Source organism: Crinia signifera, chromosome 3, assembly GCF_055691185.1.
Source record: "Crinia signifera chromosome 3, ASM5569118v1, whole genome shotgun sequence".
Lineage (NCBI taxonomy): Eukaryota > Metazoa > Chordata > Amphibia > Anura > Myobatrachidae > Crinia > Crinia signifera.
In genome coordinates this window covers 107,292,836-107,312,803 of record NC_139219.1, presented here as the reverse complement: position 1 = coordinate 107,312,803, position 19,968 = coordinate 107,292,836, and the positions used below count along the sequence as shown (strand labels likewise).

The following is a 19,968-nucleotide window of genomic DNA, read 5'->3' as shown; positions in this document are numbered from 1 at the left end:
AAAGAGGTGTACATCAGTGTGTGAAACCAAGCAGGAATCTCAGGATCTACTAAATGTGGAACCTTGCTTTGGTTTTATAGATTGAAGGGCAATCCTTGCCTTGCCATTATGCCATAACACTGAAAAAGCCTAGCTTGCTGAGTCAATAGCGAATAAGACTCCAAATCTAAGAGTCATTTGCTTTGAGCACAACATTGGGTGGTGTTTATTCCCTTTTCAGATCCATGCCTCCCTCATGGCAGGCGAGAATTCTACCACTAAACCACAAGATTCTACCACTAAATCATTGTATGTTGAATTCTATACCTGCACCACCAAAATGCAAAGAGCCAGGCACTCTTTAACAAAATATATCGCTGTTTCAGGTGTACATCAGTGGGTGAAACCATGCAGGAATATCAGGATCTACTGAATGTGGAAACTTTGCTTTGGTTTAATAGTGTAGATTGAAGAGCAAGCGTTGCCTTGCCTTGATGCTACAACACTGTAACAAAGCCTGGCCAGCTTAGTCAATAGAAATAAAACTCCCAAGCTAAGAGTCATATGCTTTTAGTACAACATTTGTTTGGTGTTTATTCCCTTTTCAGATCCAGACCTCTCTCTTGGCAGGTGGGAATTCTACCACTAAACCACAAGATTCTACCATTAATTTATTGTATGTGGAATTCTATACCTGCACCACCAAAATGCAAAGAGCCAGCCACTCTTTAACAAAATATACCATAATTTCAGTAAAACTTGAGTACTGCATTGGCTGGGAACCGAACCCAGGCCTCCCGTGTGGCAGGCGAGAATTCTACCACTGAACAACCAATGCTTCACATTTTACTTCACGGTTACTTACACATTTTCCTCAATGTGTGAAACCAAGCATGCATCTCAGTGTACTGAATGTGGTAGCCTAGATCTACATTGACACACAACATTGGGTGGTGTTTATTCCCTTTTCAGATCCATGCCTCCCTCATGGCAGGCGAGAATTCTACCACAAAACCACAAGATTCTACCACTAAATCATTGTATGTTAAATTCTATACCTGCACCACCAAAATGCAAAGAGCCAGGCACTCTTTAACAAAATATATCGCTGTTTCAGGTGTACATCAGTGGGTTAAACCATGCAGGAATATCAGGATCTACTGAATGTGGAAACTTTGCTTTGGTTTAATAGTGTAGATTGAAGAGCAAGCGTTGCCTTGCCTTGATGCTACAACACTGTAACAAAGCCTGGCCAGCTTAGTCAATAGAAATAAAACTCCCAAGCTAAGAGTCATATGCTTTTAGTACAACATTTGTTTGGTGTTTATTCTCTTTTCAGATCCAGACCTCTCTCTTGTCAGGTGGGAATTCTACCACTAAACCACAAGATTCTACCATTAATTTATTGTATGTGGAATTCTATACCTGCATCACCAAAATGCAAAGAGCCAGCCACTCTTTAACAAAATATACCATAATTTCAGTAAAACTTGAGTACTGCATTGGCCGGGAATCGAACCCGGGCCTCCCACGTGGCAGGCGAGAATTCTACCACTGAACAACCAATGCTGAACAACCAAGCCTGGCTAGCTCAGTCGGTAGAGCATGAGACTCTTAATTTCAGGGTCGTGGGTTCGAGCCCCACGTTGGGCGGTGTTTTTTCCCAGAATTCTACAGGCAAGATCTCTGTCACTACACAACCAAACGTGTTTTATTTGAAACTTAAAAGAGGTGTACATCAGTGTGTGAAACTAAGCAGAAATCTCAGGATCTACTAAATGTGGAAACCTTGCTTTGGTTTTATAGATTCAAGGGCAATCCTTGCCTTGCCATGATTCCATAACACTGTAAAAAAGCCTAGCTATCTGAGTCAATAGCGAATAAGACTCCAAATCTAGATAGTGGACTTCCGGTTCCTGCAGCATGGAGTAGGCAGCAGGGAGAGCGAGCTCCACTACCCCCTCTCCAATACCTAAAACAAATTCACGAATAGCACGAAAAGCAAGCGGCCTGGTTTTCCAAATCCCTGAGAAGAAGCATCGGGGCGCGAGCTAAGAGCACCGGCGAGCGAGAGACGGCGCCACTCAGCAACCCCAGACGGAGCACGTCACATTGCCTACTCACCAGCCTGGTGTTTCCAGAGAGACCGGCGGGTGGACCCTGGGCACTGAGCGTGAACGGCGCGCGGCACCCGGCAGCCGGGAGGAGAGGCGCTGCAGAGTGACGAGGCGAGACGCCGATTCTGAGGGACGGAGACGGAGGGAACGCAGCAGCCTCCGTATAGCCGCCCGACAGATTGAATCTCCCAGACCAAAGACCCGTTGGCGGAGTTCTGAGCGGCCGCCCGGACGGACGGACGGTGTACAGTGCAGGGAATGAGGCTGGGGCAGAGGCACTAAGCAAGCAGCTAAAACTGAGTGGACAGCGGGGGACTCTCCATTGAGACGGCGCCTGAGGTCCAATTTACCTGTGATCTCCACTGGGCAAAGGTCAGAGACTTTAAAACTTTGGTACCAGTTTATAGTTTGTACTATGAGATAAAGTATATTAAACCATACCCGCAGAGGAAAAAGGCTGCCAGTGGGGAAAAATAGTCTGTTGAAAAGTCATTAAAGGGTCAGAGCCTTTAGGGACATCATTAGAGAAGGTCTCTTGCCCCCTCTCTCCCCTCTCAGACACCTTGGGGTGACCTAGATACAAGGTGGCAAATAATTAAAACAGAAGCTCATACGGATATACGGGCCCACTGGAAGAGGTACAAAGGGATTAAAGGAACAGCCTTCCCAAGCACCCCTTACTAAAACTGCACACGAAAATCAGTGTGGTAAATGGACAGAGTCTAAACGGACATCGCAAGAGAAGTTCTCCTGTCCCCTCCCCCCCCCCCCCCCACTTGAGCTGTGCTTAGATATCGTGGGGTGATCTTAATACGTGGTAGCAGATAACAAAACAGAAGCTTATACAGATACAAGGGTCCACTGGAAGAGGGACAAAGTGGTTAAAGGAATAGTGCCCCCAAGTACCCCTTACGAAAACTGTACACCGTGCCAGGAAAGTGGGAGACATAAGTCTAGCTAAAAAAAAGCCGGGAAATAAAAGCAGGACATCTGACCTTACAGACTGAGCAAAACTCCAATAGCTTTTGGGACCCCTGATGGGGAAAAGCAGCTGAAGGGAGAGAAATAAACTTCAAAGTGTTAAAAGGTCAAAATAGGCTGCCTACCGATACCCGCTGTAATAACACAGCAGGGAATAAAACGCTGTGGGCTGGACCAGTAAAAGGGAGTATAGCCCTAAATAAAAATAAGCAGAAGACAGCGTATGGAGAAATTTCTCTCACCAACAATGCCGACGAAAGCCCAGAAGGAACGAGCTGAAAGAACACGCCAAATACAAACCCCGGTGGCCCCCACTCCCAATACCACCAAGGTACCAAGAAAATCGGAGACCATGGCCAATACTAGCAATCAGATAGAGGAGTCACCGTCACCCCCAACACAGACCTCGGGCACGGTAGATTACCAAATGATGACGCAAGTGATTAAACAAACTCTAGAACCTTTACTACAAGCCCAAGCGGATGTGATGAAACAGGCAGTGGAGGATATAAAAGGACAGATAAAGCAGATCTCAGATCGAGTACAGGAAACAGAACAGAGAATGGGAGAGATATTCCAGGATAATGTCAGTTTGAAGAAACAAGTAGCAGAAATGCACAAAATACAACAACAGATGCTGACCAAAATGGACGAAATGGAAAACAGGGCAAGAAGAAATAACTTAAGAATAGTGGGCCTACCAGAATCCATAAAGGGTCCAGCACTTAACCATTTCCTGCGAATTACACTACCCGCTCTGTTAAACATCCAGACCAGCTGCTCAGATCTGATAATCGAAAGAGCACACAGACTGGGTAAACCTAAAGAAGGAAATCTGGAGGAAATACGTCCAAGAGTAGTCATCTTCAGGTGCCTAAATTTCCTGCATAAGGAAGCAATATGGACTGCATCCAGGAAAATCAGAGAATTAAAATGGGAGGAAAAACGTATTTTGATCTTTCAGGACTATTCCATAGAAGTATTAAGGTCAAGAAGAGACTTTAGCCCTATCTGTACAATGCTGGTCAAGGAGGAAAAAAAATTTGCGCTGCTGTTTCCAGCAAGATTGAGACTTTTTGAGAATAACACATACAAAGACTTTTCTGAACCCGATGCTGCGCAAAGATATATAGAGCAACAGCGCAATCCAGCAGATCAGTCACACTCTGTGAATTGAATTAAGTGGAAAAAAAAAATAGTGTGTTCATTACCTGTAAGGGGGGGGGGGGTGATCAGTGCTAAAGCATAGAAATAAAGTGTTTAAATAAGGAGAAAATATAAAATGGAGAGGGAGGGTTGGGAGCTTTAACTCCAAGGAGGGGAGGGGGAGGGGAGAGACGGGGACAGCAGAGAAAAATCTGCAAAAAACAACTTTCCCTGGGTCTCCCCCCCCCTGAACCTCCAAGGAAGTCTACGACGAAAATGTACTTAAGGGGAGGGAATACCCTCGGACCCAGAGTGGGTGCCGCGGTTTTTTCTCTCCTTTTTCTTTTGTTAATGTTATATGTAGGTGTGGATCCTCCCTGGATATTGTATATGTGTACAACAGGGAAGGTCAAGAAATATGTATGGAATAGTATGTTTGGACCCCTCAATATAGAAATGCTCCCTGAGGAGTTTGATGGAAGAAAAATCCCCTTGTACCCGAGCACGGTAAATAAAATAATGCACCCTAGGTTTTGAGTATGCCAGACCTTAAAATAGCAACTTGGAATGTGGGAGGTATAAACTCCCCGATAAAAAGGAAAAAGGTCATGGTATATCTAAACAAACTGCGCATAGATCTAGCTTTTATCCAGGAAACCCACCTTATACCAAAGGAGATAGTGAAATTAAATATGATGGGAAGAAAAGTGATCGCCTCATCAACATATAACTCAAAGGCAAGAGGTGTAGCTATTATTATAGCCTCACATTTACAATATGAGATAAATAAAATTGTGTCAGATAAAGAGGGGAGATACGTAATAGTAGATCTGTTTATAAATAAGGCAAGATACATACTGGCAAATGTGTATGCCCCCAACGTATATAGGAAGGAATTCTTCCTTAAACTACTAGACTAACTGAGACCGTCCTCTTCATGCAGGCTACTGGTCGGCGGGGACTTTAATCTGGTGACTTCTAGATACCTGGATAGGAGCTCAGATCTAGCAGTACGTCTAAGACACCCAAAATGTGGCCTAAGATGGATTTGTGAACAACTGAAACTAGCTGATATATGGAGAGCCCGCCATCCGACGGAAAAGGAATACACCTGCTACTCGGGGGTTCACAAATCCTTTTCGCGGATCGACTATTTACTGTTTTCAGAATCAGTGCAGACCAGAGTTATAGACGCCCAAATTGAGCCAATCACTGTATCTGATCACGCCTTGGTATGGGCAAAAATTTCCCTACAACAAGATAGAGGTAGCTTCAGACAATGGAGATTCCCGACATACTTAGCGAGTTCGAGAGTATTTAAAAAAAGTTTGGAAGCTAGTTGGGTGGAGTTTGAAAAGAACAATAAACAAAATGAAGGGGAAAACCCGCAAAATTACTGGCAGACAGCTAAAGCTGTAATAAGAGGGAACCTAATTGCATATGAAGCTCAAAATAAAAAAAATAAAACTGTGATATACAATATAGCCCAACAAAAACTTACGGATACCTACCAAGCATTTAAAAAGAAGGCTAATCTTCACACTAAAACAGAATATACTCTAGCAAAACAACAATTTGAAGATATCTTGCAAATGGTAGGAGATAGGTATACATTCCAAAAAGAATATAGGTACCACAAAATGGGGAATCGGTCAGGACGTATACTTTCAAATTTGCTCAGAATAGCATATCCATCTAACACGATTCCAAATCTTAATAAAAAGGACGGAACAAAAACTTTGGATAGTAAACAAATAGTAGAAACGTTGAGGGAGTATTATGAGCAAATATATAAAGAGGCAAACGTAAATGAAGAGATGAAAAGTAGATTTTGGGAAAAAATTAACTTACCAAAAATCCCCCAAGAGATAGCAACAACAATTGGGACACCAATAACAACTACGGAAGTAAAAAAAGCGATAATAGCACTGAAACCGAATAAAGCCCCAGGCCCAGATGGGTATACAGGTGAGTTTTACAAGATACTACTCCCGTATATTTTGGAGCCCCTCACAAAAGTTCTTAATAGTATTATAACTACACATCAAATTCCACAATACTTCAATGCAGCATTAATTCGGGTGATACCAAAAAAGGACAGAGATCCAATATAACCAGAATCATACCGCCCAATATCCCTCTTAAATGTGGATTATAAAATTTTGACTAAAATATTAGCAGGAAGAATAGAAACAATAATCCCAGACCTAATTAACGAAGATCAAACAGGTTTTATAAGGGGAAGACACTCTACCTGTAATATTAGGAAAATAATAGCCGCAATTCAAGAAATTGAACAAACAGGGAGAGATACATCTAATCTCTTAATGGGGATTGATGCCGAAAAGGCGTTTGACCTACTGTCATGGGATCACCTGAGGGAAACCCTAAGGAGATTCGGGTTCCCAGAACAATTCAGGGAAATATTACGAGCTCTATATAACGGGGCAACGTCACAGGTTTTGGGAAATGGGTGTATATCAGATCATATCAAAATAGAGAGGGGAACCAGGCAAGGTTGTCCGATATCCCCCTTACTATTTGCACTCGCTATAGAGCCATTAGCCATTGCAATAAGAGAAAGAGTAGATATTCAGGGGATATGCATAGGAAAAAAGGAGCTAAAGGCCTCCCTATTACTTCTCTTTATCTCTAATCCAGAGATCTCAGTTCCCAATATAATCCAGACGCTAGATCAATTTGAACAGTTTGCTGGATATAAAGTGAATCATAATAAATCAGAGATCTTGATACTTAACGATAACACATTAGCACATAATCTTATACATAAATTCAAGAGATTTCGATACCTAACAACCCCCATGAAATATCTGGGAATAAAATTCACCTCAAAGATAAGGGACCTATATAGATATAACTATATCCCTATAGTTAAACAAATAAAGAGACAACTAACAGAATGGGTAAATCTTCCGCTATCTTTGTTGGGGCGTGCGGCAGTTTTGAAGAGTGTAATATTCCCCAAACTACTATACCCAATACAGATGCTCCCCATAAAAATGACAGGAGGAGACATCGCAGCGTGTAATAAGTCATTTACAAAATTCTTGTGGCAGGGGAAAAGGCCAAGAATAGCCTTATCTAAACTACATCTACAACGCAGAGAGGGAGGCTTGGCGATCCCCAACTTGGATAAATACACGCTGGCTGTCTCCTTCAGATATATAGTGGATTGGGTGCACAGGAGTTCTCTGTATACAAATTTGGATATAGAGGAATCCCTAGTAACCCCATATTCACTGAGCGCACTATTGCACACCCCAAAAAAATCGATGCCCATAAAGATGAAAACAAATGTACTATTCATGCCCACTTATCTCTCTTGGATAAAAGCTCACAAAATTTTACAATCCTCACACACGTCATCTAAATATATAACAATTTGTGGTAACCCCATGTTCACTCCGGCACTAGAAAATGCACTTTTTAAACACTGGCACCTTCAGGGGATTATGGAGATCAAGGACATCTTTGACCCAGGGGGAGAGATAATGACATATAGTACACTAGTAGATAAATTTAAATTAGAGAAGACACAATTTTATATGTACCTTCAACTAAGGCACTTTATTCAGAATCTCACTCCTCACATTAATATTAGCGATGAAGCAAATAGAATATCAAAACTATTGAAAATAAGCAGAGGGAGCCCATATAAGGTAAAACAGCTATATTGGGATTTAATGCCCATAGATGAGCATAAAATATGGACAACACTCTGTTCAGCCTGGTCAAGAGACCAAATAGAAGAAATTTACCTACTAAATGCACTAGCACATATGGAAAAAGTTATGAAGCAATTGCCTTCGGCAATGCTTCAAGAAGTACACTTTCGCACCATACACAGAGCATACATAGCACAGGGACAAAGAAAGCACATGGTTCAAGAGGAAAAGGGGATATGTCCTAAGTGCAGGGCACAAAACGCACTCTTCAAACATAATTTTTGGGAGTGCTCCAAAATCCAACGTTTCTGGTATAAACTTATACATTTTATAAATAAGACATTTGGAATTAAGGTAACTAAGAATATCAAAGCTATGATATTTGCAGATATCACCAAGTGGGACCTTAAACAAGAACAAAAGGGACTAACCCCCATATTAATAATAATAGTTACAATCGCAAAAAAAGAGATTTTGAATAACTGGATTTCAAAGAAAACACCAAGGATAGAAAATGTAAAGATCCTCCTGGAAAAAACAATGCACTTTGAGAAACAGGGAGCATTAGTGGACTTAGAAGGAGGAGGAGGGAGGAGGTTCCACAAAAAATGGAGATATTACTTAGAAACGTTGGATCAACAAGTACGACAACAGATTGAGACAGCATTGGAGGGAGGTAATAGAATATAATAAAAGAGGGGATATAGAAAAGAACAGCTAGAGGAAAATTTAGATAGAGGGAGACAAGGGATGAAAGGAACTGATAAGGGAGATAAATAACGGTTTGGGGTAAGATATGAAAGTATGTAAGAATGTTATATGTTGTACTGTTATAAGTTTGTGTCTTTTTATATGAGAAAAAAACAATAAAGACTATTAAAAAAAAAAAAGACTCCAAATCTAAGAGTCATTTGCTTTGAGCACAACATTGGGTGGTGTTTATTCCCTTTTCAGATCCATGCCTCCCTCATGGCAGGCGAGAATTCTACCACTAAACCACAAGATTCTACCACTAAATCATTGTATGTTGAATTCTATACCTTTACCACCAAAATGCAAAAAGCCAGGCACTCTTTAACAAAATATATCGCGGTTTCAGGTGTACATCAGTGGGTGAAACCATGCAGGAATATCAGGATCTACTGAATGTGGAAACTTTGCTTTGGTTTAATAGTGTAGATTGAAGAGCAAGCGTTGCCTTGCCTTGATGCTACAACACTGTAACAAAGCCTGGCCAGCTTAGTCAATAGAAATAAAACTCCCAAGCTAAGAGTCATATGCTTTTAGTACAACATTTGTTTGGTGTTTATTCCCTTTTTAGATCCAGACCTCTCTCTTGGCAGGTGGGAATTCTACCACTAAACCACAAGATTCTACCATTAATTTATTGTATGTGGAAATCTATACCTGCACCACCAAAATGCAAAGAGCCAGACACTCTTTAACAAAATATACCATAATTTCAGTAAAATGTGAGTACTGCATTAGCCGGGAATCGAACCCGGGCCTCCCGCATGGCAGGCGAGAATTCTACCACTGAACAACCAATGCTTCACATTTTACAGCATGGTTACTTACCCATTTTCATCAATGTGTGAAACCAAGCATGAATCTCAGTGTACTGAATGTGGTAGCCTAGATCTACTTTAATAGCTTGTAGGGCACTCCTTGGCTTGCGTGGCCTTTTTGTCACACCACAGTAACCAAGCCTGGCTAGCTCAGACAGTAGAGCATGAGACTCTTAATCTCAGGGTCGTGGGTTCGAGCCCCACGTTGGGCGGTGTTTTTTCCCAGAATTCTACAGGCGAGATCTCTGTCACTACACAACCAAACGGGTTTTATTTGAAACTTAAAAGAGGTGTACATCAGTGTGTGAAACCAAGCAGGAATCTCAGGATCTACTAAATGTGGAACCTTGCTTTGGTTTTATAGATTGAGGGGCAATCCTTGCCTTGCCATGATGCCATAACACTGTAAAAAAGCCTAGCTATCTGAGTCAATAGCGAATAAGACTCCAAATCTAAGAGTCATTTGCTTTGAGCACAACATTGGGTGGTGTTTATTCCCTTTTCAGATCCATGCCTCCCTCATGGCAGGCGAGAATTCTACCACTAAACCACAATATTCTACCACTAAATCATTGTATGTTGAATTCTATACCTGCACCACCAAAATGCAAAGAGCCAGGCACTCTTTAACAAAATATATTGCTGTTTCAGGTGTGCATCAGTGGGTGAAACCATGCAGGAATATCAGGATCTACTGAATGTGGAAACTTTGCTTTGGTTTAATAGTGTAGATTGAAGAGCAAGCGTTGCCTTGCCTTGATGCTACAACACTGTAACAAAGCCTGGCCAGCTTAGTCAATAGAAATAAAACTCCCAAGCTAAGAGTCATATGCTTTTAGTACAACATTTGTTTGGTGTTTATTCCCTTTTTAGATCCAGACCTCTCTCTTGGCAGGTGGGAATTCTACCACTAAACCACAAGATTCTACCATTAATTTATTGTATGTGGAAATCTATACCTGCACCACCAAAATGCAAAGAGCCAGACTCTCTTTAACAAAATATACCATAATTTCAGTAAAATGTGAGTACTGCATTGGCCGGGAATCGAACCCGGGCCTCCCGCGTGGCAGGCGAGAATTCTACCACTGAACAACCAATGCTTCACATTTTACTACATGGTTACTTACCCATTTTCATCAATGTGTGAAACCAAGCATGAATCTCAGTGTACTGAATGTGGTAGCCTAGATCTACTTTAATAGCTTGTAGGGCACTCCTTGGCTTGCGTGGCCTTTTTGTCACACCACAGTAACCAAGCCTGGCTATCTCAGTCGGTAGAGCATGAGACTCTTAATCTCAGGGTCGTGGGTTCGAGCCCCACGTTGGGCGGTGTTTTTTCCCAGAATTCTACAGGCGAGATCTCTGTCACTACACAACCAAACGTGTTTTATTTGAAACTTAAAAGAGGTGTGTGAAACCAAGCAGGAATCTCAGGATCTACTAAATGTGGAACCTTGCTTTGGTTTTATAGATTGAAGGGCAATCCTTGCCTTGCCATTATGCCATAACACTGAAAAAGACTAGCTAGCTGAGTCAATAGCGAATAAGATTCCAAATCTAAGAGTCATTTGCTTTGAGCACAACATTGGGTGGTGTTTATTCCCTTTTCAGATCCATGCCTCCCTCATGGCAGGCGAGAATTCTACCACTAAACCACAAGATTCTACCACTAAATCATTGTATGTTGAATTCTATACCTGCACCAACAAAATGCAAAGAGCCAGGCACTCTTTAACAAAATATATCGCTGTTTCAGGTGTACATCAGTGGGAGAAACCATGCAGGAATATCAGGATCTACTGAATGTGGAAACTTTGCTTTGGTTTAGTAGTGTAGATTGAAGGGCAAGCCTTGCCTTGCCTTGATGCCACAACACTGTTACAAAGCCTGGCCAGCTTAGTCAATAGAAATAAAACTCCCAAGCTAAGAGTCATATGCTTTTAGTACAACATTTGTTTGGTGTTTATTCCCTTTTTAGATCCAGACCTCTCTCTTGGCAGGTGGGAATTCTACCACTAAACCACAAGATTCTACCATTAATTTATTATGTGTGGAATTCTATACCTGCACCACCAAAATGCAAATAGCCAGACACTCTTTAACAAAATATACCATAATTTCAGTAAAACTTGAGTACTGCATTGGCCGGGAATCGAACCCGGGCCTCCCGCGTGGCAGGCGAGAATTCTACCACTGAACAACCAATGCTTCACATTTTACTGCATGGTTACTTACCCATTTTCCTCAATGTGTGAAACCAAGCATGCATCTCAGTGTACTGAATGTGGTAGCCTAGATCTACTTTAATAGCTTGTAGGGCACTCCTTGGCTTGAGTGGCCTTTTTGTCATATCACAGTAACCAAGCCTGGCTAGCTCAGTCGGTAGAGCATGAGACTCTTAATCTCAGGGTCGTGGGTTCGAGCCCCATGTTGGGCGATGTTTTTTCCCAGAATTCTACAGGCGAGATCTCTGTCACTACACAACCAAACGTGTTTTATTTGAAACTTAAAAGAGGTGTACATCAGTGTGTGAAACCAAGCAGGAATCTCAGGATCTACTAAATGTGGAAACCTTGCTTTGGTTTTATAGATTGAAGGGCAATCCTTGCCTTGCCATGATCCCATAACACTGTAAAAAAGCCTAGCTATCTGAGTCAATAGCGAATAAGACTCCAAATCTAAGAGTCATTTGCTTTGAGCACAACATTGGGTGGTGTTTATTCCCTTTTCAGATCCATGCCTCCCTCATGGCAGGCGAGAATTCTACCACTAAACCACAAGATTCTACCACTAAATCATTGTATGTTGAATTCTATACCTGCACCACCAAAATGCAAAGAGCCAGGCACTCTTTAACAAAATATATCGCTGTTTCAGGTGTACATCAGTGGGTGAAACCATGCAGGAATATCAGGATGTACTGAATGTGGAAACTTTGCTTTGGTTTAATAGTGTAGATTGAAGAGCAAGCGTTGCCTTGCCTTGATGCTACAACACTGTAACAAAGCCTGGCCAGCTTAGTCAATAGAAATAAAACTCCCAAGCTAAGAGTCATATGCTTTTAGTACAACATTTCTTTGGTGTTTATTCCCTTTTTAGATCCAGACCTCTCTCTTGGCAGGTGGGAATTCTACCACTAAACCACAAGATTCTACCATTAATTTATTGTATGTGGAAATCTATACCTGCACCACCAAAATGCAAAGAGCCAGACTCTCTTTAACAAAATATACCATAATTTCAGTAAAATGTGAGTACTGCATTGGCCGGGAATCGAACCCGGGGCTCCCGCGTGGCAGGCGAGAATTCTACCACTGAACAACCAATGCTTCACATTTTACTACATGGTTACTTACCCATTTTCATCAATGTGTGAAACCAAGCATGAATCTCAGTGTACTGAATGTGGTAGCCTAGATCTACTTTAATAGCTTGTAGGGCACTCCTTGGCTTGCGTGGCCTTTTTGTCACACCACAGTAACCAAGCCTGGCTAGCTCAGTCGGTAGAGCATGAGACTCTTAATCTCAGGGTCGTGGGTTCGAGCCCCACGTTGGGCGGTGTTTTTTCCCAGAATTCTACAGGCGAGATCTCTGTCACTACACAACCAAACGTGTTTTATTTGAAACTTAAAAGAGGTGTGTGAAACCAAGCAGGAATCTCAGGATCTACTAAATGTGGAACCTTGCTTTGGTTTTATAGATTGAAGGGCAATCCTTGCCTTGCCATTATGCCATAACACTGTAAAAAAGCCTAGCTATCTGAGTCAATAGCGAATAAGACTCCAAATCTAAGAGTCATTTGCTTTGAGCACAACATTGGGTGTTGTTTATTCCCTTTTCAGATCCATGCCTCCCTCATGGCAGGTGAGAATTCTACCACTAAACCACAAGATTCTACCACTAAATCATTGTATGTTGAATTCTATACCTGCACCACTAAAATGCAAAGAGCCAGGCACTCTTTAACAAAATATATCGCTGTTTCAGGTGTACATCAGTGGGTGAAACCATGCAGGAATATCAGGATCTACTGAATGTGGAAACTTTGCTTTGGTTTAATAGTGTAGATTGAAGAGCAAGCGTTGCCTTGCCTTGATGCTACAACACTGTAACAAAGCCTGGCCAGCTTAGTCAATAGAAATAAAACTCCCAAGCTAAGAGTCATATGCTTTTAGTACAACATTTGTTTGGTGTTTATTCCCTTTTCAGATCCAGACCTCTCTCTTGGCAGGTGGGAATTCTACCACTAAACCACAAGATTCTACCATTAATTTATTATGTGTGGAATTCTATACCTGCACCACCAAAATGCAAATAGCCAGACACTCTTTAACAAAATATACCATAATTTCAGTAAAACTTGAGTACTGCATTGGCCGAGAATCGAACCCAGGCCTCCCGCGTGGCAGGCGAGAATTCTACCACTGAACAACCAATGCTTCACATTTTACTGCATGGTTACTTACCCATTTTCCTCACTGTGTGAAACCAATCACGAATCTCAGTGTACTGAATGTGGTAGCCTAGATCTACTTTAATAGCTTGTAGGGCACTCCTTGGCTTGAGTGGCCTTTTTGTCATATCACAGTAACCAAGCCTGGCTAGCTCAGTCGGTAGAGCATGAGACTCTTAATCTCAGGGTCGTGGGTTCGAGCCCCACGTTGGGCGATGTTTTTTCCCAGAATTCTACAGGCGAGATCTCTGTCACTACACAACCAAACGTGTTTTATTTGAAACTTAAAAGAGGTGTACATCAGTGTGTGAAACCAAGCAGGAATCTCAGGATCTACTAAATGTGGAAACCTTGCTTTGGTTTTATAGATTGAAGGGCAATCCTTGCCTTGCCATGATGCCATAACACTGTAAAAAAGCCTAGCTATCTGAGTCAATAGCGAATAAGACTCCAAATCTAAGAGTCATTTGCTTTGAGCACAACATTGGGTGGTGTTTATTTCCTTTTCAGATCCATGCCTCCCTCATGGCAGGCGAGAATTCTACCACTAAACCACAAGATTCTACCACTAAATCATTGTATGTTGAATTCTATACCTGCACCACCAAAATGCAAAGAGCCAGGCACTCTTTAACAAAATATATCGCTGTTTCAGGTGTACATCAGTGGGTGAAACCATGCAGGAATATCAGGATCTACTGAATGTGGAAACTTTGCTTTGGTTTAATAGTGTAGATTGAAGAGCAAGCGTTGCCTTGCCTTGATGCTACAACACTGTAACAAAGCCTGGCCAGCTTAGTCAATAGAAATAAAACTCCCAAGCTAAGAGTCATATGCTTTTAGTACAACATTTGTTTGGTGTTTATTCCCTTTTTAGATCCAGACCTCTCTCTTGGCAGGTGATAATTCTACCACTAAACCACAAGATTCTACCATTAATTTATTGTATGTGGAAATCTATACCTACACCACCAAAATGCAAAGAGCCAGACACTCTTTAACAAAATATACCATAATTTCAGTAAAATGTGAGTACTGCATTGGCCGGCAATCGAACCCGGGCCTCCCGCGTGGCAGGTGAGAATTCTACCACTGAACAACCAATGCTTCACAATTTACTGCATGGTTACTTACCCATTTTCATCAATGTGTGAAACCAAGCATGAATCTCAGTGTACTGAATGTGGTAGCCTAGATCTACTTTAATAGCTTGTAGGGCACTCCTTGGCTTGAGTGGCCTTTTTGTCACACCACATTAACCAAGCCTGGCTATCTCAGTCGGTAGAGCATGAGACTCTTAATCTTAGGGTCGTGGGTTCGAGCCCCACGTTGGGCGGTGTTTTTTCCCAGAATTCTACAGGCGAGATCTCTGTCACTACACAACCAAACGTGTTTTATTTGAAACTTAAAAGAGGTGTACATCAGTGTGTGAAACCAAGCAGGAATCTCAGGATCTACTAAATGTGGAAACCTTGCTTTGGTTTTATAGATTGAAGGGCAATCCTTGCCTTGCCATGATTCCATAACACTGTAAAAAAGCCTAGCTATCTGAGTCAATAGCGAATAAGACTCCAAATCTAAGAGTCATTTGCTTTGAGCACAACATTGGGTGGTGTTTATTCCCTTTTCAGATCCATGCCTCCCTCATGGCAGGCGAGAATTCTACCACTAAACCACAAGATTCTACCACTAAATCATTGTATGTTGAATTCTATACCTGCACCACCAAAATGCAAAGAGCCAGGCACTCTTTAACAAAATATATTGCTGTTTCAGGTGTACATCAGTGGGTGAAACCATGCAGGAATATCAGGATCTACTGAATGTGGAAACTTTGCTTTGGTTTAATAGTGTAGATTGAAGGGCAAGCGTTGCCTTGCCTTGATGCTACAACACTGTAACAAAGCCTGGCCAGCTTAGTCAATAGAAATAAAACTCCCAAGCTAAGAGTCATATGCTTTTAGTACAACATTTGTTTGGTGTTTATTCCCTTTTTAGATCCAGACCTCTCTCTTGGCAGGTGGGAATTCTACCACTAAACCACAAGATTCTACCATTAATTTATTGTATGTGGAAATCTATACCTGCACCACCAAAATGCAAAGAGCCAGACTCTCTTTAACAAAATATACCATAATTTCAGTAAAATGTGAGTACTGCATTGGCCGGGAATCGAACCCGGGCCTCCCGCGTGGCAGGTGAGAATTCTACCACTGAACAACCAATGCTTCACATTTTACTACATGGTTACTTACCCATTTTCATCAATGTGTGAAACCAAGCATGAATCTCAGTGTACTGAATGTGGTAGCCTAGATCTACTTTAATAGCTTGTAGGGCACTCCTTGGATTGCGTGGCCTTTTTGTCACACCACAGTAACCAAGCCTGGCTAGCTCAGTCGGTAGAGCATGAGACTCTTAATCTCAGGGTCGTGGGTTCGAGCACCACGTTGGGCGGTGTTTTTTCCCAGAATTCTACAGGCGAGATCTCTGTCACTACACACCCAAACGTGTTTTATTTGAAACTTAAAAGAGGTGTGTGAAACCAAGCAGGAATCTCAGGATCTACTAAATGTGGAACCTTGCTTTGGTTTTATAGATTGAAGGGCAATCCTTGCCTTGACATTATGCCATAACACTGAAAAACCCTAGCTAGCTGAGTCAATAGCGAATAAGACTCCAAATCTAAGAGTCATTTGCTTTGAGCACAACATTGGGTGGTGTTTATTCCCTTTTCAGATCCATGCCTCCCTCATGGCAGGCGAGAATTCTACCACTATACCACAAGATTCTACCACTAAATCATTGTATGTTGAATTCTATACCTGCACCACCAAAATGCAAAGAGCCAGGCACTCTTTAACAAAATATATCGCTGTTTCAGGTGTACATCAGTGGGTGAAACCATGCAGGAATATCAGGATCTACTGAATGTGGAAACTTTGCTTTGGTTTAATAGTGTAGATTGAAGGGCAAGCCTTGCCTTGCCTTGATGCCACAACACTGTTACAAAGCCTGGCCAGCTTAGTCAATAGAAATAAAACTCCCAAGCTAAGAGTCATATGCTTTTAGTACAACATTTGTTTGGTGTTTATTCCCTTTTTAGAACCAGACCTCTCTCTTGGCAGGTGGGAATTCTACCACTAAACCACAAGATTCTACCACTAATTTATTGTATGTGGAATTCTATACCTGCACCACCAAAATGCAAAGAGCCAGCCACTCTTTAACAAAATATACCATAATTTCAGTAAAACTTGAGTACTGCATTGGCCGGGAATCAAACCCGGGCCTCCCGCGTGGCAGGCGAGAATTCTACCACTGAACAACCAATGCTTCACATTTTACTTCCTGGTTACTTACCCATTTTCATCAATGTGTGAAACCAAGCATGCATCTCAGTGTACTGAATGTGGTAGCCTAGATCTACTTTAATAGCTTGTAGGTCACTCCTTGGCTTGAGTGGCCTTTTTGTCACACCACAGTAACCAAGCCTGGCTAGCTCAGTCGGTAGAGCATGAGACTCTTAATCTCAGGGTCGTGGGTTCAAGCCCCACGTTGGGCGGTGTTTTTTCCAAGAATTCTACAGGCGAGATCTCTGTCACTACACAACCAAACGTGTTTTATTTGAAACTTAAAAGAGGTGTACATTAGTGTGTGAAACCAAGCAGGAATCTCAGGATCTACTAAATGTGGAAACCTTGCTTTGGTTTTATAGATTGAAGGGCAATCCTTGCCTTGCCATTATGCCATAACACTGAAAAAGCCTAGCTAGCTGAGTCAATAGCGAATAAGACTCCAAATCTAAGAGTCATTTGCTTTGAGCACAACATTGGGTGGTGTTTATTTCCTTTTCAGATCCATGCCTCCCTCATGGCAGGCGAGAATTCTACCACTAAACCACAAGATTCTACCACTAAATCATTGTATGTTGAATTCTATACCTGCACCACCAAAATGCAAAGAGCCAGGCACTCTTTAACAAAATATATCGCTGTTTCAGGTGTACATCAGTGGGTGAAACCATGCAGGAATATCAGGATCTACTGAATGTGGAAACTTTGCTTTGGTTTAATAGTGTAGATTGAAGAGCAAGCGTTGCCTTGCCTTGATGCTACAACACTGTAACAAAGCCTGGCCAGCTTAGTCAATAGAAATAAAACTCCCAAGCTAAGAGTCATATGCTTTTAGTACAACATTTGTTTGGTGTTTATTCCCTTTTTAGATCCAGACCTCTCTCTTGGCAGGTGATAATTCTACCACTAAACCACAAGATTCTACCATTAATTTATTGTATGTGGAAATCTATACCTGCACCACCAAAATGCAAAGAGCCAGACACTCTTTAACAAAATATACCATAATTTCAGTAAAATGCATTGGCCGGGAATCGAACCCGGGCCTCCCGCGTGGCAGGCGAGAATTCTACCACTGAACAACCAATGCTTCACATTTTACTACATCGTTACTTACCCATTTTCATCAATGTGTGAAACCAAGCATGAATCTCAGTGTACTGAATGTGGTAGCCTAGATCTACTTTAATAGCTTGTAGGGCACTCCTTGGATTGCGTGGCCTTTTTGTCACACCACAGTAACCAAGCCTGGCTAGCTCAGTCGGTAGAGCATGAGACTCTTAATCTCAGGGTCGTGGGTTCGAGCCCCACGTTGGGCGGTGTTTTTTCCCAGAATACTACAGGCGAGATCTCTGTCACTACACAACCAAACGTGTTTTATTTGAAACTTAAAAGAGGTGTGTGAAACCAAGCAGGAATCTCAGGATCTACTAAATGTGGAACCTTGCTTTGGTTTTATAGATTGAAGGGCAATCCTTGCCTTGCCATTATGCCATAACACTGAAAAAGCCTAGCTAGCTGAGTCAATAGCGAATAAGACTCCAAATCTAAGAGTCATTTGCTTTGAGCACAACATTGGGTGGTGTTTATTTCCTTTTCAGATCCATGCCTCCCTCATGGCAGGCGAGAATTCTACCACTAAACCACAAGATTCTACCACTAATTTATTGTATGTGGAATTCTATACCTGCACCACCAAAATGCAAAGAGCCAGCCACTCTTTAACAAAATATACCATAATTTCAGTAAAACTTGAGTACTGCATTGGCCGGGAATCAAACCAGGGCCTCGCGCGTGGCAGGCGAGAATTCTACCACTGAACAACCAATGCTTCACATTTTACTTCCTGGTTACTTACCCATTTTCATCAATGTGTGAAACCAAGCATGCATCTCAGTGTACTGAATGTGGTAGCCTAGATCTACTTTAATAGCTTGTAGGTCACTCCTTGGCTTGAGTGGCCTTTTTGTCAAGCCACAGTAACCAAGCCTGGCTATCTCAGTCGGTAGAGCATGAGACTCTTAATCTCAGGGTCGTGGGTTCGAGCCCCACGTTGGGCGGTGTTTTTTCCCAGAATTCTACAGGCGAGATCTCTGTCACTACACAACAAAACGTGTTTTATTTGAAACTTAAAAGAGGTGTACATCAGTGTGTGAAACCAAGCAGGAATCTCAGGATCTACTAAATGTGGAAACCTTGCTTTGGTTTTATAGATTGAAGGGCAATCCTTGCCTTGCCATGATGCCATAACACTGTAAAAAAGCCTAGCTATGTGAGTCAATAGCAAATAAGACTCCAAATCTAAGAGTCATTTGCTTTGAGCACAACATTGGGTGGTGTTTATTCCCTTTTCAGATCCATGTCTCCCTCATGGCAGGCGAGAATTCTACCACTAAACCACAAGATTCTACCACTAAATCATTGTATGTTGAATTCTATACCTGCACCACCAAAATGCAAAGAGCCAGGCACTCTTTAACAAAATATATCGCTGTTTCAGGTGAACATCAGTGGGTGAAACCATGCAGGAATATCAGGATGTACTGAATGTGGAAACTTTGCTTTGGTTTAATAGTGTAGATTGAAGAGCAAGCGTTGCCTTGCCTTGATGCTACAACACTGTAACAAAGCCTGGCCAGCTTAGTCAATAGAAATAAAACTCCCAAGCTAAGAGTCATA

The 19,968-nt window shown here is 41.9% G+C and overlaps 6 non-coding genes across 6 annotated transcripts; 3 read left to right on the top strand and 3 right to left on the bottom strand.

Moving 5' to 3' along the window:
- Positions 1–10,509: 10,509 nt before the first annotated feature.
- TRNAG-GCC (transfer RNA glycine (anticodon GCC)) lies at positions 10,510–10,580 on the bottom strand. Its single transcript has one exon. It is a non-coding gene; the product is annotated as a tRNA-Gly (tRNA).
- Positions 10,581–11,617: 1,037 nt separating this feature from the next.
- Positions 11,618–11,688, bottom strand: TRNAG-GCC (transfer RNA glycine (anticodon GCC)). The gene has a single exon. It is a non-coding gene; the product is annotated as a tRNA-Gly (tRNA).
- Positions 11,689–12,965: 1,277 nt separating this feature from the next.
- On the top strand, positions 12,966–13,038 carry TRNAK-CUU (transfer RNA lysine (anticodon CUU)). Its single transcript has one exon. It is a non-coding gene; the product is annotated as a tRNA-Lys (tRNA).
- A 1,037-nt stretch (positions 13,039–14,075) lies between these two features.
- Positions 14,076–14,148, top strand: TRNAK-CUU (transfer RNA lysine (anticodon CUU)). The gene has a single exon. It is a non-coding gene; the product is annotated as a tRNA-Lys (tRNA).
- Positions 14,149–18,308: 4,160 nt separating this feature from the next.
- TRNAG-GCC (transfer RNA glycine (anticodon GCC)) lies at positions 18,309–18,379 on the bottom strand. Its single transcript has one exon. It is a non-coding gene; the product is annotated as a tRNA-Gly (tRNA).
- A 156-nt stretch (positions 18,380–18,535) lies between these two features.
- On the top strand, positions 18,536–18,608 carry TRNAK-CUU (transfer RNA lysine (anticodon CUU)). The gene has a single exon. It is a non-coding gene; the product is annotated as a tRNA-Lys (tRNA).
- The last annotated feature ends 1,360 nt before the right edge of the window (positions 18,609–19,968 follow it).